This window comes from Pholis gunnellus (genome assembly GCF_910591455.1).
Source record: "Pholis gunnellus genome assembly, chromosome: 20".
Lineage (NCBI taxonomy): Eukaryota > Metazoa > Chordata > Actinopteri > Perciformes > Pholidae > Pholis > Pholis gunnellus.
The window spans coordinates 1,355,153-1,373,402 of NC_136547.1; positions in this window are offsets into that span (position 1 = coordinate 1,355,153).

The following is an 18,250-nucleotide window of genomic DNA, read 5'->3' on the forward strand; positions in this document are numbered from 1 at the left end:
TTTTCTTTTGTGTTCAGGTAACCTGTAGGGTCGTGACCGCACTGTCACGCCCGGAGGAGTCTCAATTTGGTGCTCTATGAGGTCTGTGCATCCTGGCAGGAGGGAAAACACGTCAGCAAACTGCTTTTGCAACTGGGCAATGTCAGCTCTCTGGGTCCCGGAGAGATGGGCTTCAAAGTAGAGTGAGGTCGGATTGGTAGATTTTGGTACCTCGGGCCCCAGCTCCTCTCTCTCAGACACCGTGGACCCCAGGGAAACCGACTCAGTCTCTCTCCATGCTTTTAGGAGGTTGAGGTGGTAGATCTGTGTAGCCCCGCCCCTGTCAGAACGCACCACTTCATAGTCGACATCCCCCACTCGCCGTGTGACCACAAAGGGCCCTTGCCACTTGGCGAGGAGTTTAGAGCTGGAAGAAGGGAGCAATACAAGTACCTTTTCTCCCGGCGTGAATTGTCTTAGCTTGGCGCCTCTGTTGTACAGCCGTTGTTGACGTTCTTGGGCCTGGAGCAAATTCTCACGTGACATATGACCCAGTGTGTGGAGTTTTGCTCGCAGGTCCAGGACGTATTGAATTTCACTTTTACTGGTGCTCGGACCCTCCTCCCAGTTTTCTTTAATCAGGTCGAGCACCCCCCGTGGTTTCCTGCCAAACAGCAGTTCGAAGGGAGAAAATCCTGTGGAGGCCTGGGGAACCTCCCGCACTGCAAACAAGAGAGGATTAAGCCATTTATCCCAATTTCGTTGATCTTCGTGAATGAATTTACGGATCATGGATTTTAAAGTCTTATTCAGACGCTCCACCAGACCATCGGTCTGCGGGTGGTACACGCTGGTCCGAATAGATTTAATACCCAATAATCCATAAAGTTCCCTCAGCGTGCGTGACATGAACTAGGTGCCCTGGTCAGTCAGAATCTCTTTCGGGATTCCGACTCGGGAGATGACCTGAAACAGAGTCTGCGCGACACTCTTTGCAGAAATGTTGCGCAATGGCACCGCCTCGGGATATCGTGTTGCGTAATCAACCAGGACTAACACAAAGCGATATCCGCGTGCACTCCGGTGAAATGGCCCGATGAGGTCCATGCCGATTCGCTCAAATGGCACCTCCATTAAAGGCAGAGGACGCAAAGGCGCCCTCGGGATGGCCGGATGGTTTACCAATTGACACTCCGGGCAGGATGCACACCAGCGGCGCACATCCCCCCGGATACCCGGCCAATAAAATCGGGCCATTATCCGGTCAAGTGTTTTTTCATATCCCATGTGGCCAGCCATCGGGTTATAGTGAGCCGCCTGCAAGACAATTTCCCGACGGCTTTTCGGCACCAACAATTGGGTATTTTCCTGACCTGACTGAGTGTCACGACTCACTCTATACAGTCTGTCCCTAATCAAAGAAAAGTGTGCATATGTCTGTACTGCGTCAGGGGTCACCAACTGACCATCAATTCGTATCACTTGGTCGAAGGCTGAGCGTAGAGTATCATCCTGAGACTGCTCAAGTGGAAAATCTTCCATGGAGTGTAATTCGGGACCCAGCGGAGTCTCCACAGGAGGCTCCGCTGGTTCCCCCTCCCCGTCTGCAGCGTCGGACAACCTTGCGTCACCGCTGAGCACCGCACATATACCGCATGACCCTGTCAGTCGTGAACGCACCCCCGCACCTTGCCCCATTAACTTATTAAACCCCGGCCAATCCGTTCCCAAGATCAGGGGGTGCGTAAGGCGGGAGCTAACCGCAACCTTTACACTATGTTTTTTCCCATTAGATCTAATTTCTACTGGCACTATGGGATACTCGTGAACATCTCCATGCACACACATAATTTCCACCCACAATGCCTCCACCAATGCCCCGGGTCGAACCAGGCTCTGATGAATCATAGACTGTGTACAGCCAGTATCCACCATTGCCTGATGTGTACCCCCCTGGATCCTTACCGGAACGCGGTACGTCGCCCCTGGACCGGGGGAGGGTGTTGGAAGGCCGGCAACCCGAATCACCTGGCCCACCTCCATCAGCGGGCACTCCCTCCGGAAGTGACCGGGCTGCCCGCACCTCCAACACTCCTGCCCTGACATTTGAGGAGCCCTCTGTAGGTTGGGAAGAGGGCCGGCGTTAGCAGGGGTCGGGGAATCGGGAAGGTGGAGGAGGATTGTCGGCCGCGGAGCTGGTAGGGGCCGCGCCAGGGCCTGCGGCTGTAGCCTCCTCCGAGGGGCAGGCGTCAGCCGAAGCCGACGGGCGACCGCTGTCCCCCTGCCCGCTTGGATGGACCGCCAGGTGGTCCTCGGCCAGGGTGATGGCAGTCCCCAGTATCGCCGGGCGGTGGTAATGGACCCAGGCTGATGTTCGGGCTGGCAGCCCCGCTACAAATTGTTCCAGGACAACTTTCTCCACCACCGTCTGCGCCCCTCCTGGGCTCTCTGGTTGTAGCCACCTGGTGGCAGCGTCCCTCAGCCTTTGGGCGTACGCGAATGGTCGGTCGTCGGGCCCCAGCCCGTCCTCGCGGAACCTCCGCCGGTGGTCCTCCGGGGCCAGGCCCAGGCGATCCATGATGGCCCTACGCACATCCGCGTAAGTGTGCCTGGCCGCCGGCGGCAGCCCCAGGGCCGCTGTCTGCGCCTCCCCCGCCAGAAGAGGCAAGAGCTGGAACGCCTACTCCGTCGCCGGCCAGCCACACACCTCCGCCATGGCCTCGAATGTGTCCAAAAACGACTGCACATCGTCGGCTGCCGTCATTTTGTGCAGTACCACCCCAGCCAATGTAGCGGGGACCGGCGCTGGCGGAGCTGTATCGGCCCGTGCTGCCAGCTGCTCTAGGGCCCGGGCCTGCCTATCTGCCTGGATCTGTAGCGCCTCCAGGAACTGCCGATTGGCCTCCGCCTGGTCCCGCTGCATGGCCGCGATCCCGTCCAGCATCTGCCCCAGCGCAACGATCGGCTGGGTCGGCAGGTCTGCTCGCTGCTCGTCACTCTCCATGTGCCTGCCTGTTGGGCTCCAGTGTAACATGTCCCTGTTACCATGGGGTTCTTAAGGCACAATGACGCCACACAGTCAGGAAGCGGATCGTAATCTCTTTTATTTATTTCACCGCTCACGCTGGTCTCGGCCGGGCGCTCTGCCACCGTGGGTTCCAGCGCCCAGCTCTGAGCGATCCTCCTTGTCCGACTTCTCGCTCTCAGCGTCGCTCGGCCCGCCTGTGTGTCAGTCTCTCGCCTCCGTACCTACTGATCGTTTAAAAGGGGACAGATACAATTACTAATTGTCCCCAGCTGAGGCTGATTAGTCCTCTCCCCGGCCCCGTTCCCTGAACCACTCCCTCCCCACACTCAGTCCCCTCTGCAGGTGAGCCCAACCACGCCCACGCCGCCACACATATATAGGCCCAAATCCTAACTTTCAGTTTTAGATAAGGTTCAGGAGGTCTTATACAGATATGGCAACAGTCTTGTTTAAAAAATAAAATGAATGTTATGGCTACATCATAAATGCAATTCACTTAAAAGAATACTGTGCTGCATAATTCCTAGAACTATTTAAGGCCGGGCCAACACTTTTGTCATCTGATCATGTCAAGATGCATTAACTATCAAGTCTGTACACTCCGGAATCGGATCTTGCTTGCATTGGGATCCGATCAGCAAGACCACATGCCGAGGTGGCCTGGCTCGCATTGAGTTCTTAGTGAGGTGTGGACAGCATGTGGGCACAATCTGGACAATTTATCAAACGTAGAACTCCTTCATTCTTCCCCCACCCGGGGGTTCCTCTCCCGAGGACAGCAAAGGGAAGAGAGGTGGGAATGAATGGGTCTATAACCGAATTGGTTGATTTGTTAAGGGCTATTGATCAATAAAACAAGTCAACTAATACTGCAAGGAGGAAGAGTAAGCAGGACATATAATGGGATACTATAATTGTGAAGAATGTATAGGAAAAGAAAAGTGTTTATCCAGCATTTTACAGTTGCTCTTTTGACCATGGAATATATATCCGATCACTACCCGATGGCAGATTTCATTTAAGTGTCAAGAGTGGACACACATGCATGCATGCAGTTCAGATCTGGCGCATCACAAAACTCTCATTGAAAAGACAAATGTGACCATGGCCTGAACCTTTTGACAAAGATCCCAATTGAGTCCAAGTGGGCCGCTATCTAGAACGTGTTGTCAACTGTTCAGACATGGCCCTGCTGTAAATCCTGCTTTAAATCTGAGGAGACGGAAACATCCAGAACAATGCCATGCGTAATCATCGTGTATCATGCGTAATGCTTAATCATCGTATATCATTCCCACCATCTGATCAGAATAACGTGGGTAATTATCCTAAAGGCCCGCTGTCTATCTGCATTTGAATGACGTTTCTGTGGTGGTGAAGACGTGCTGGGTGAGGTGACTGTACTGTGGTGACAGCACAGTGTGTTCACCGCAGCTATTTTACACACAAAATCTGTATGAAAATTAAAATTGTACTTGGTGATATGCGCAGTATTATAAGATATTTTTGAAAACTATTAAAATTATTTTGTTCTGAAATTATTAAATTATTTATTTTATTTAATTTAATTGTACTCAGGCACGGTACAAATCAATCATACCTCATATGAAAATGCCCTGTATCTAAATTGAGACTTGTATTTAATGCTGACAAAACCAAAATGATGTGTTCCTCAAGGTCAAAGAAGACAGCTGATAGGGATTATCAGATAAATAATGAGCATGCTTCTTGTTCTGTTGGTGGTTACAAGAACCAAAATACACGCCGATGTACTCCCAACATCTGAGGATGTAAAGACCCAGTGGATTAACATTATTTTTGATGGAAATGTCCTGACAGCAATGTGAAAACTCTTTAAACGAGGGTCAGTACACAGCAGCGTTCGCTCCACGATGGATTGATACCAGCTCTCAGTGACCCAACTTCAAACTTTCAAAGCTGTACATTTTGCCATTTTATTTTGCAGGTTAGCCTGTGTGAGTTAGCGTTATAGGGAATCCCCACTGGAAACAAGACGTAAGCGACATGACTGATACATAATCGTTCTGTCATCCAGTCCACACTGGCTCTGTCTTCTGGAAGCATCTGCCTGTCTGTCAGCAGCAGATCCCGGGGAACTGAGGTCAGTGGCTCACTAACACCAGGCTGACTGACAGCAGACATTTACTGAACCAAAACAGTTTTTACTTGCTCAATAGCCTTGATCAATAAATACTGTACAAATGATAAATAACACATATATATATATATTTGTGTGATTCAAAACAGCACCCAAACATGTTTAAGCTGGCCCCACATGGGTAATGCTTGGGCTACATGGGTATCAAGTTGGCATGGGCCCAAGAAGGACATCTTGTCTGGGGCCCATTAAGTCCCACATTGGTAAACCAAGGTGGGCTCACTATGTGGGTCCTAGTTGGGTCACTAATGGGAATGAGTGCATGGGCTCATAATGGTCAACACAACTGGGGCCCATGCAAGTTTACCAAACGTGTTCAGCATGTGCAAAGACAGTAAATTCCAAGTTGTCATCTTATTGGGTCAAATTACTAGGGAGTGTGGGTTGCCATCCAACAAAGTCAGTTTCAGAAGTGTTGGGACTACGTTATGAAGGCAAAAGGGTTTGGTTGATACATAAACAAATCAGAAGGTCAGTTTGAGTAAGAATTTGAGTAAGGTCCTACAATAGCTATGATTAATAACAACCCCTTGATGCTAATTCCATGGCAGTACTCCAGAGTTTTATACATGGTCTGTCGGTTAGGCAGAATTCTAAAGATGAGGACTATTCTTTTGAATATTATAGCCAAAGTGTCGAGGAAAATCATAAGGGAATTAATATTTCTGTCGGGAAAATACAAAATAAAGTCAGAAATCATGCAATGGTGGAAAAAATGGGAGAGAAAAGGGAAAGCCAAACACTCAGATACAGAAAAGGATATTAAATTATTGCCTTCTCATTAAGCCCTTACTCATCTGGCTATAAACCCTGTGCAGCATATTTGTGATAAAATATGGGAGTACAGAATAATAAACAATCAAGCAATCTCATTTATTTAGCATATTGTGTTTTGTGTTCAGCTGTATTTTTATAGGACAGACTTTTCTTTTCAGTGGTGGGGTGGAGGGTAGCCTACCTAAATTACAACCAGTGGCCACTTTATTAGGAACACTATTGCAGCTGAACACTCATGACAATATCTCAGCAATCACACGTCAGCAAGTAAATATTAAGACACCATTCTAGAGCCTCAGTTAATGTTCAGATCAAACAAATCAATTGGGAAAGAATCTGATCTACTGAGTACTAGTTTCTGGTGTCAAAATATTAAACTGACACATTTTTGAAAACTATTCTGCAGAAATCCTATTACATTACAAGACCGCTCAATTTGAAGTAATGTTCTTCAATCAGACGAATGTGGTCCACGACTAAAGTTTGATGGTGGGCTATTATTGATTAATTTGAGCTAATTGGATCAAATTAGGCCACTGCACTCACAGTTGATATTAACACTAAATTATCTCATGTAGCCTAGAAAGACGATGTAATGTGATGTAAGAATGCTTGCAACTTCAGTTTAATATTTTGCAGACTCAGCTAATATAATCGTAATAAATGCCAAGAGCACGGTGGTCGTTCTAGGCGTGCACGGACTGTGTGGGCATATGCATGTGCACTTTATATATTGGTACATGTATGTGCATTTATTATTAAATACTATCTTAAACTATACTATTCTGTGAGTAATCAAATATTTGGTCCATTAGCACCCCCTGCAAGAGAGACCGATCCCTGCCAAAGACCTACTTAACTATGTTGAAGGCAACAGTGTCTCCTGACAAGAGGAGGAGGCCAAGGTGAGCTTCTGGAGGATTCTTTTGTGTTTTTTTTAACTTTTTACAGGAACTGGGAGACTACTTAAGGGAATTCTTTTTTGCAATTGAGGGTTCATTTTCCTAGTTTGTATCCATTGTTTCTATTGATAATGATAACATTTTACTCACCAAAGTAATTGCTCTGATGGATCAAGAAACGGTAATGTAGGCAATCAAACAGGTTGTAGACAAAGAAGCAGGTCACCTCAACTTATTTGGAGGAGAAAATAAACAGATGAGGTTATTACCCATTCAGTGCTGTCCAGTGGCGGACCGTGCATTGTATACCTGGGCCTTCACTGCTGTCCTGCAGCTGAAATCCCACCTTATAACCTCATGATGGCGCCACAGCTACGGTTATTATTTGTTTCTAGGGCCGAAAACAATATACGTAACCATATATTAAACCGTTCGGTACGAGGCTTACAAACCGAACAATACGTTTGACTAATACTAGTGCATTTGGAAAATGCAGAAGCTTAAATTGTAGGAAATATAATTTGTTCTGCGCTCATGTAGGAGACAACGGTCTGTGTGACCTCTGAACCTGAACAAAAAAAAACACAACAAAAAACAGCTGAGGCTCCGCAAGTGTTCTGGGTGGCTACGCTGACTAGCTTAACGGGAAAACAACAGCAGCAACACGCATTCTGCTACACACTCAAGGGCCATTCAGATATTAGATGTAAAAAAACGAACCAGTTGACTTACCAAATGCTGATCACTTAAAGACAAACTCCATCCTCCTTTCTTTGTTGACAAAGAGTTTAATCCCACGGTTAAATCACAAATCCGTTTCTCCTCGTTCAGCCATTGAGTGTTAAAAAAACAAAGCCGGGTAAAAAAAAAAAATCTACACTCAGCAAAATGCTAAAAATGTAATAATTTCTTCCATATCTTTCAATTTGAACTGTCACTACTCCGACTAAGCCTCTGATGGCTATTTTAAGTTTCGTTTCACAATAGTCACGTGCTCGCCCACTGACCAATCAAAGCACAAGCTGCACCTCACTGCGGAGCTGCACCTGAAAACAGCTGCACGTAATGCTGACGTAGTTGTAGGCCAGCTAGCAGGCTCTGGCACGTCAAAGAATACGCCCAACATGTCAAACTAAAGATCTGATTGGTTGAGGACTATAACAATCAACACTATCTTCCTCATTTTCTTAAACTACAAAGGGATTCACTTGTAATTCTGAAGGCCTTCGGGCAGATTTCTTTACTTAGAGACAGCATAGGGGTGAAATCTGATTGGATAAAAGCTTTACTTAAAACAAGCTGTGCTGGAAGCAGAGCAACTGAGGAAGACAGTAGCTGTGCAATAAGATAATCAGCTAATGGGAACAAATATTTGGAATACATGTAGTGTATTTATGAAAACTAACTAAATAATAAAATGGCTATATCTTTGTGATTCTGTCTAGGCCAGCAGAGAAGGCCTTGCTGGCCATGATGGCCCACCACTGCCCAGCTGTGACTTTTACATTGAAACAATGGCCTACAATGGCCTACCCTGGCGCAGCTCAGGCTTCACCCATGGCTCAGATAAAGCCACATTTATTTTTAAATCAATTTAGGGAATTAATTGAAAAAATGTTATTAAAAAATAAATTAAAAGCGTGAAATCAACAGATAAAATGAATAAGACCTGGTTGATTTGGGAGCAGCCAGGGAGACCTGCCTCTGAGGCAACACTGTGTTAGTATGTAGGGGAGCAGCAATTCCCATGAGGTGTTTCCTGCAGGAGGCATGAAATAATTTTGAATCTTAAAACCAGATCCTTTACTTCAGTAAAAGTACTATTACCACACTGTAAAATACTCGAGAAGAAAGGTCAGGGTCAAAAACATGTGGATTCTTTTGCCGAGTTCATGTAAAGAAGAAAGATGAATGAAAAGATCTAGTTAATGAAAACTTCCATTTGGTGTTCATCAAATTTTACTTTTGGCACATATTAGTAGCAGAAATAATATTAGTAATAATCTGTAATTGTACTTTTTAATAGACACCATAAATATGTATTTTTCATGTTTCAGGTAAGGTTTACACCGTAATCTTGTGATTCGAGATAGAAAACATTTGTTCACAACATTTTCATGTAATACCACTTTTAATACACTGATTTCATGCATGTAAAAAAAAAAGTTTAACATCCTGACTTTGCTAGTAATTTATTACTACAAGTAGTAAATAATGACGGTCATGGTCAAACTTTTGTATATAGTAATTATACAATATTCTCCGCAATATCTATTTAATTTTCTGCAGTTTTGACAAACATTTCATAGTATAAATATGGCAATAACTGTCTGACAAGTAAAGCTATTGGAGAACAGAGCATGTTCAAATAAACATACTAGAGCATGTTGACATGTTCTAGTAGACATAAAATTAAAAGTATAAACCTGAAAATGAGCATGCTATGACTTTTTTAATGGAAATTGGAAACTGGTATTTTGCTAGCAACAGATATGCAGGACGGCCCTGAGTAACCAGATAGCTTGATGTTAAGCGGCTCCTGGTCGGTCCTGTGATGGCATGCCACTCAATATGCAATTGAGACATGAGTATTGGATAATGGCAATAATCTTCCTCTGCCTGCTGCCTAAAGCTATGGTAGTTACCCATAGAAGCTGGAATGTTTTTTGCTTTCTGGACTGTAATAGTGGCAGAGGAAATACCTGGAAACGTACCAATTGTGGACTAAAATGTTAAGTTTGTTTTAAGGTTGGTGCAAGAAGAAATCCCAAGGACAAGAAAAAAATGAAAAACCTTCTTGATTTGAAAACCATGACTATCCTCAGTCGAATCTCAGCAGTCTGCATTCTTTAGGCTGCATTCTGTAACAGTTCTACTTAAATCATTGCCAAATGCTTATTATGTACAACCATCCTGATAAAACCTTTCATTGCATAAGTCTCCAGAGTGTTTTCCCCCTTTGCTATTCATAATTTATTTTTGTTTACACAGAAGTCGTTTCTCTGTAAATTTGTACTTTGCGTCAGAATAGATGAAAAGCAACCAGGTCATTTAAATTCTCTTCTCATTACAGTCTGGGAGACACAGATAGAGAGGTCCAATTTACATTTAGATTGTTTCAGCAGAAGTAAATTAATCAACACTGCAACCTGGCCAACTCACTTGGACAGAATACCCAGCAGAGTGACACATAAGTATTTTATGTATATATAAATTCACACAAAATGAAGTAACTTCTATATTTTTAATACAGATCAAGCGATACATCAATCAACCTCAATCTACGGAATCAGCTTTAAACTGTACTGTGTGGATTCTTCTCACAGCAAACCCCATTGTTCCACTAACTGCCATGGCTTTAAAATATGACTATACAGTATGTGTTGCTTTGTAAAATAACTGCATTTCTTTTAACTTCAATAAGTCCCTCAGAAGGATCCTGCGATTGGACTTGTGTGCGTACGCATGGGTGCCTGTAGAAAAAAAAGTTGAATGAACTCTTTTCTTACTTGGGTCCAGGTAGTGCGATGCCAAGCGCCAGAGGCACAAAGTGATCAGAACGTCTGGGGGCATGCCCCCAAAAATGTTCTTTTAAATTAGTGTACTCTGGCCAATGTTATCAATTTATGCATGTAAATAAAACCTTTTACCATTAAAATGTATGCTATTTGTCACCTTACTGAACAAAAAAAATATTTAAACTATCCAAATATATTTTATAATAAAAATAACACACATATCTGTAATTACTATCTTTATCAACTTTAAAGGCAACCAGATCCATTTGTAAGGGAAATAGATTGTACATTATTTTACACTAACATACAGTATGTGACTGCCAGAGTGTCTTATTCTGATAAACACTGACAATCTTAATAATATGCTTGTAGTAAAAGTGTCAAAGACAGCTTTGTGAGTTTAATTTGCTTTTTTGGCAAGATTGTATGAGTGTGTTATGGGAAGATTCTATGAACTATAATATATGATTACTTTAAGCCCTTGCTTGCATACATCGCTGCTTGTTATTTGAGTTTCAATGGAGTGTTTTACGACACTTCACATCCCATTGGTTGTGTAATGTTACACCATAGGTTGTTAGTTAGCTCAACTTTATTGATTTGAATTGTATTTTTGGCTAACCGCAGACGGAACCACCAGAACACACACTGCTGCTATTGTGGCAGACAGCTTGGTGAGTTTAATTAGTTTTTTGGTAAGATTGTATGACGTCTGTTATATGCCGAGCAGTGGTCATTGCAGATCTGCACTCTGCTGTGTGCCCCTTTCTAGTAACCTTTGTTATGGTTTCAATTCTAACATTAGTTCTTCAGAAGGAAAATTCATTAAAGAACCTCTGCACCTTTGTGACTGATCCAACAACGCCTAAATCCACTCCCAGCTTGTCAAATACCAATGCCTGGTCAGTGCCCCTCAGCGCCTGATAACCCAAGAAAGCACCCTTTAGTCTACAAACTGTGTCTGAGTAAACAAAATCAACTCATCTTTAACGGAACCAAACTCATTTTGTGTTCACATAAACTACAGCTATGGTCTGCTGAACCGAACTTAAATAGCGCGCACTGATCTGTCACCAGTGATCTTTTCTCCACCAAATGTTTAAAATGCTAACCCCTTATTATGGAGCTGATGAAGATCAATATTTTACATGCAAGGTAACATGAGGCTGTAACTTGCTCTTAACTGTAAGAGGAGACCTACATCAATATTCCGTCTCAGCTTGCCAGGCCATCGTTGGTGTCAGGCAGAAACCTTCTATGTCCAAAATCGTTATTTTTCAAGACATTAAAAAAACCTGTTATTAAAATACTTAGAAACTGAGTCAATAAGTTTATTATTGGTGAAACAATGTGACAAAAAATACATATATTGACATAAACATGGAAGACATACGTAAATACAGACATGCAGACAATAACATAAAGCAGTTACGATGACATAGTTAATGAAATGATAAGCATTGTTAAGTCGGTATTGAGTCTTTTTATACAGTCAGATACTTGCATTTGTCATTATATTATTCATACTTTACCAAAATCAAGCTCAAATGGAAGGTTTTTGACCAGCAAATGTTTAAAATACATGTTTTGTCCATCATTGATTAGAACAGCCCCTCAGCCACTAACAATAGCTAGCTATGCTAGTTTTCTCAGCAAATGCATCTATAATCAAAACGTTAACATCAGCGCTGCGCCCTCTCTCCCTGCACTCAGTCCACAGCAACCCAAAGAGATCCGGGCTACAAAGTTCACAGTAGGAGCCGCTAGCCATGTTCACCCTGGGCCTCTGTAAGCCGTCCTGGAGCCGGTGGTCGCGATGCTTCATGAGGATATGTTGCTGGGGTGCAACGAGGGGATCCTCCCACACTGAGAGGCCTGGTCTGTGGTGTGGGAAGTTAAATCCCTCTGGCAGACTGTTGTTGAGAATGTATTATTTTAAAACTCACAGAAGTAAAGGGTGACCAATAGCACTGATTTAAGAAAATAAATGAAAGTGACGAAATATGGAGATATGTTTACAAGATAAGTTTCTGCCTGAGAGACACGATATTAATAAAACTGTCATTACAATACCTTACAATCTCATAACCACACACAAACCATGACGTTCAACTTGTTACTGCTATGTTTACATCATATACTGTTGATAGTGTTAGTGTGGGCTACATCAGTGTACCATACTTTTCTATAGCCAGCAGGGTTATGGGTTAATAGTCTTTAGCTGACCACACTGAATCATATGTTCTCCTGCCTGCTGGTCCGATTCAGCATTTATTCTAATATCCCTTCCATTTGCACCTAGTCTGGTTATGATTAATTCCCTTCTACTATATAAAGGGGCCAGGAGCTGCATTCTCTCTCTCTCTCTCTCTCTCTGATAAGATTTAGTTCTTCCTTATCTTTTGGTAGTCCAAAATGTGGTTGGAATGTAGTCGCTGTCCTTTTGATCTTTATCTTTATCTTTTGCCACTTCGGGGAAGGACATGAACACTGACATATCACCCAAAAGAGTTGTTTTTTTTATCACATTTTTGTGGATTTTAAAGATATGCATTAATCATAAGTTACAATTAATACACACACGCATAGACATATATACACACATATTCATATATATATATATATATGCATATGCACACATACCTACATACACCTACTAATAATTGTAAATAAATATATAGATATATACTTTATTCATCCCCAGGGGGAAATTTGTTTGTAGCAGCAGCAAACAAAGAAAGATGAAAGATGCTCAATATATACAATACAATAAGATAACAGAGCAGAATATAATAGATTCAAAGAAAATGAACGAAGCGGCCGTTAGGCCGGTTAGTAAGGTGTGTTTTTGTTGCTTTGATCATTTTAGCAGGGACATGTCATTTAGGAGCAGTACAGTCGGGATGCATGGAACTACATCGTTCAGAACATTTGTCAAAAAGGAGCATAACATTTGTCAAAAAGGAGCATAACATTTTCCAAAAGAGTTTCATCTTTACAAGACCAAAACATATGCATAAAAGAGCCAGCAAGTCCTTCTGTACAAAGAGTACATAATGGTGATGGAATTACTTTCATTAAGAAACTTTTCCTAGGTGTGAGGTAAGTTCAGTGATGAAAGTTGAGATGTATCTGCTGGTGATTAGGATTTTTAGAGGTTTCAGTTATGATTTTCCAAATGTAATCCCAGTCCAATGACACATTCTCCGTCAAGTCACATTCGAGGTCTTTAGACCAGACCCGTTCAATATACAGGGGTTTGTAAGCGGATACAGAGAAGAAGGAGTACAGTTTTGATACTAATCCCTTAGTTTGGCCTTGTGTATTCAAGATAGTATGTAGGTGATGTGATCCCAAAGGATCATTCCATGGTACCCCATATGCTTTGAGTGATGATCTTAGTTGTAGGTATAGAAAAAATGATGACCCAGGTAAATTGATATACTACGTATATCATTAAATGACCTCAGACCATTCTCATTAAAGATATCTGCCAGTTTATGTACCTTTTTGGGGTATCAAGATACCATTTCAGATTTGTTTTGGTCTCCTTTTCAGCGATGCGCCATGTTGATAATGTAAATGATATAATTGGGCCAAGGCAGAGTTTGGATATTAGAGTAAACTAGGTCCTCTAATCTGCGTGGTGAGGCAAGATTTTCTTCAATTGGTTTCCAAGATACTGATGCATCTGGATTCAACCAGGTTGAAAGTGGTCTCAAAACAAAAGACCAAAAACAGTATTTAAAATGTGGTACTGAAAGACCACCTTTAGATGTATGCCTTTGTAATGTGGACATTTTAACCCGTGGTTGTTTCCCGCCCCATATGAATTTCGAAATTAAAGAGTGAAGTTTATTCCAATAATTAGATGGTGAACAAAGGGTTATCATAGATGTGAAAAAATGTACCCTCGGTAGAATATCCATCTTTGTTTAACAATGTTTAACAATTGGAATATCAAAAGGTAGGGATCTCGGTATCAAATGTTGATTTAATGGTGAAAGAGCTGATTTGGTCCACTTTATTTTATAACCTGACAAGGAATTCAAATCCGCAAAGCTGCTTTTTGCGAGCGACCGTGGCTCACTGGGTAGAGAGGGTTGTCCGGTAACCGCAAGGGCGGTGGTTCGATCCTTGGCTGCTACGTGTCCTGTGTCGAAGTGTCCCTGAGCAAGACGCTGAACCCCTAACTGCTCCCTGGGCGCCTGTCATGGGCTCCCTATATATACAGGGATGGGTCAAATGCAGAGACCAATTTCCCCTTCCGGGATGAATATAGTATAATAAAATATCGTCAGCATATAAGGAAATTACATGACTGGTGTCATTGAAAGCTATTGGATAGATAGATGGATGTGAGGGAATAAAGGGTCAGCATAGACAACAGGAACATGTAATGTCAAATCGGGGGGAAGCAATCCCATTAGTAACAATAATAGCTGTAGGGTTTTTATAGAGTAACTGGATCAATTTAATAAAGTTTGTCCCCAATCCAAATCTTCCCAATACTCCTCACAACTAATCCCATTCAACCCTATCAAAAGCCTTTTCAGCATCCAAGCTAAAGACAGTACTTGGAGACGCGATATATTTCACAGCATGAAAAGAGTTGTTGATGTTAGATAAATGTACATTTACAAATCAAGCTGAAACCAACCATATATTTATCCTTGCACATTTTTAGAGTTAGGTTGTGCCGTCACTGCCGAGAAGGTGATGGCTGCAGCTACCCACTTTCAGCTTCACAACAGCACCTCAGAAACCTGACCTGACATCACGGAGACTACTTCCAGATTTTATACAGTCTTTGGCAGCTACCCCGCATGCCGCTTCCCAGACTGTGCTCACTCACCTGTGGAGAAGCAGCGACGGAGGACTTCAACGCTACAGCACTTTTTTAAAAATCTGCCGGGCATTGAGTTTAGCTGCAGGCCCCCGCCAAGTCCAACCCAACCAGTGTCCATGGCAGTGAAGGGATGTACTCAACACGTGTCTCATTCCAGCTGAGCAACAAAAACACAACGGCAATTTTAAGGGCCAACGACTTTCCTCTAAAGAGCAGTTTCCTCACAGCCAGTCTGCTTATGTTTCCACTGAGCATTGTTCAGTCTCTCCCACACAAACACAGGCTCCCCACACTAATCAAAGGATTGTCACAATGCAGCAGACACAGCCCAATCACTTCTAAAATGTGAGTTAATTAAAGAATAATCAACCACTTCCCACCCACTGGGGTGAGTTACTGGTGATATTCCAGCACGACTGTTTTGGACACAGCGATGAACGCTTGCTGTCATGTTCCGTGTCCCATCATCGGGGGGTTCCCTTCAGGACAGTGACATCACACATACAGTATCAGTTTACAGAGACGCGTCCCTCTCTGGAGGGGGTGAAATGTGCAAGTGCCAAGTGGTCGGTGAGGAATGGAAGTCCTCCACTCCCCATCATAAACTGTCTGGAGCTGTCTACGGTGCTGAAAACAACAGAAATGTCATAGTGACAACAGACAGCATGATGGCAGCTCGGCCCGGATGCTTGGAAGCACACACTCCATCAGAGCAGCTGCAAAATTAATTTTAATGTTAATGTTACATACTTAGTTCCACATTGTTACTCCAAATTCTATGAATGTAGGCGTAGCCCTCTAGGCCTTGGGTCATTCTGGCTGCACCAACGCCAGCTGAAGATATGCTGGTTTAAATTGGGAGCAGAAACATGGTCGCACAGCCGGTTTATATCGCAAGTACGGACACTCCTGCAATGCACAAGGGACGCAGGGACAATTGCGACAATTACCCAATTGCGACAGCTCTTAGTGGGCTACGCATATAGAATTAGTCACAAAACGTTTTTTATACTGCAGGGTTGATGAGGTAGGTGGAAACTGGTATGTAGATGGTTGGGGCAGTCAGGTGCCTGCAGAATAGAAAATGTGTGTGGAGAGAAGGGACAGACAGAATCACTGTCACGCTTATTTACTAAGGTTGTGTGATATGCTCACATATCCAAGATTTACCTGGAATTGATTTACAAAATGTAAAAAACTTGGTATATTTCTACTTCATAGACGTTTTCTTTAGAAGCGTGACAAACCGTGTTAGAACATTGCATAAAGTGTTAAGAGTATTGTTATCAGGAGGCTTTTTGTAGGATAGGAGAAAGAAGAGTGGGCTTTGTTTGGAGTAGACATAATCAGCTTGCTGAGGCTCAGCAGATAAAACTCTTTCCACTGGGAGCACATGCACACACAAACACCGAGGGAGTCTGGAGGACGAGCTCTATCCTGAGTAGTTATTCATTCAAACTTCCGCCGCTGATTTCTGCTCTGCTGCTTCACAATATACAGAATCTACTATAGCTACATCCTCAGTTACTGCTGCTATGATTATTTTGTAAAAAAGGTCCAGTGTGTAGAATGTCAGGGGATCTATTAGCAGAAATGGAATATAATATCCATAAAAGGTAAATGGAGTTGTATTTATATAGCGCCTTGCCAGTCTTCTGAACAGTGAAAGCACTTTACATTACATGCCAACATTTACCCATTCACACACTGAGGGCGGAGGCTGCCATACAAGGTGCCAACCTGCTCATCAAGATCTAATCTAAATGCTTATTCACACGGAGGCATCGAAGGCACAGCCTTCCAGAGTGATTTGGTGTTGTGTATCTTGCCCAAGGACACTTTGACTTCAGGACTGGAAGAACTGGAGATCCAACTATTGATCTTCTGATTAGTAGACGTCCCGCTCTACATCCTAAGCCACAGTTGCCTCACAACTGTTTTCGTTGGTGTACAATCACCTGAAACTAAGAATTGTGTCATTAGCTTAGAATGAGACCTTTTTTACAAAGTCAAAGAGACAAACCAAACACCATCTAACATTCATACCCATTCACAGCCCACGGTGTATGAATGCTGTTAAATGTCTCGCCCAAGGACACATCGACAAGGACTAGCGGAGACTGGGATCAAACCGCCGATCCTCTGATTGAAGGACTACCTACCTGCTCTACCTCTGCCACAGTCGCCACAAGGTTTAGGCAATGGGATCGGGCCATACATGCAGTTTCCTGGAGACCTACACGATCACAAATCTTATCCATAATCACTACCTGCTTAGCTCTAACCTTAATCACTGACCCTAATATCAGTTTTATCCCAAATTGGGAACGCAGCTTTTGTTGTCCCCGGTAACTGGCCTTCAGTTTGCCGTGTCTCCAAAGGAGTCAGAAACAAACACACGTTTAACACGTGAGTTCCTGCGTCACTGGGAGTGTTTTATCTTCATGCCAGCAGTGGCATGTTATTGTATGGGAGAAAAATAAGGAACATATAAGATGCCAGAATGGAAACAAGAACCACTTTTTTAGAGTAAATGTATATATATTGACATTTTTTACACAGAGAAAGAGGAACTGCTCCAGCGAGTAGTGAAACTTTAAAAAAATCAATTGTCAGGCAATTATTCAAAAGTATGCCAAAAAATGTGTTGAATGGATAGGTTCAAGGTTTAAAGTGAATTGATTGCCATCGTATAACACGGGGTTGGGCAACAAAATGCAGTCGTAGTCCCTTTGATGATTTGATGAGTCTCAGCCTGAGAAAGAAGCTGCTCTGTAGTCTGGTGGTACAACAGTGTCTTCTATATCACTTGACAGACTCCTGTCGCCACCACCTATCCTCTCCTGGTGCACACTTCAGTTTTGTATCTGCTTATGGCAGCAAAGAGGAAGAGAAAAAACAAACCACACTTTAGATCATGATCAACAATGCTGTATAGTTTTGCCCATGTGTGACAAATCCTGTGTAGTGTGCATTGCTGCCAACAATTTTCCAACGCTTAGTCAAAGTCGTTACATT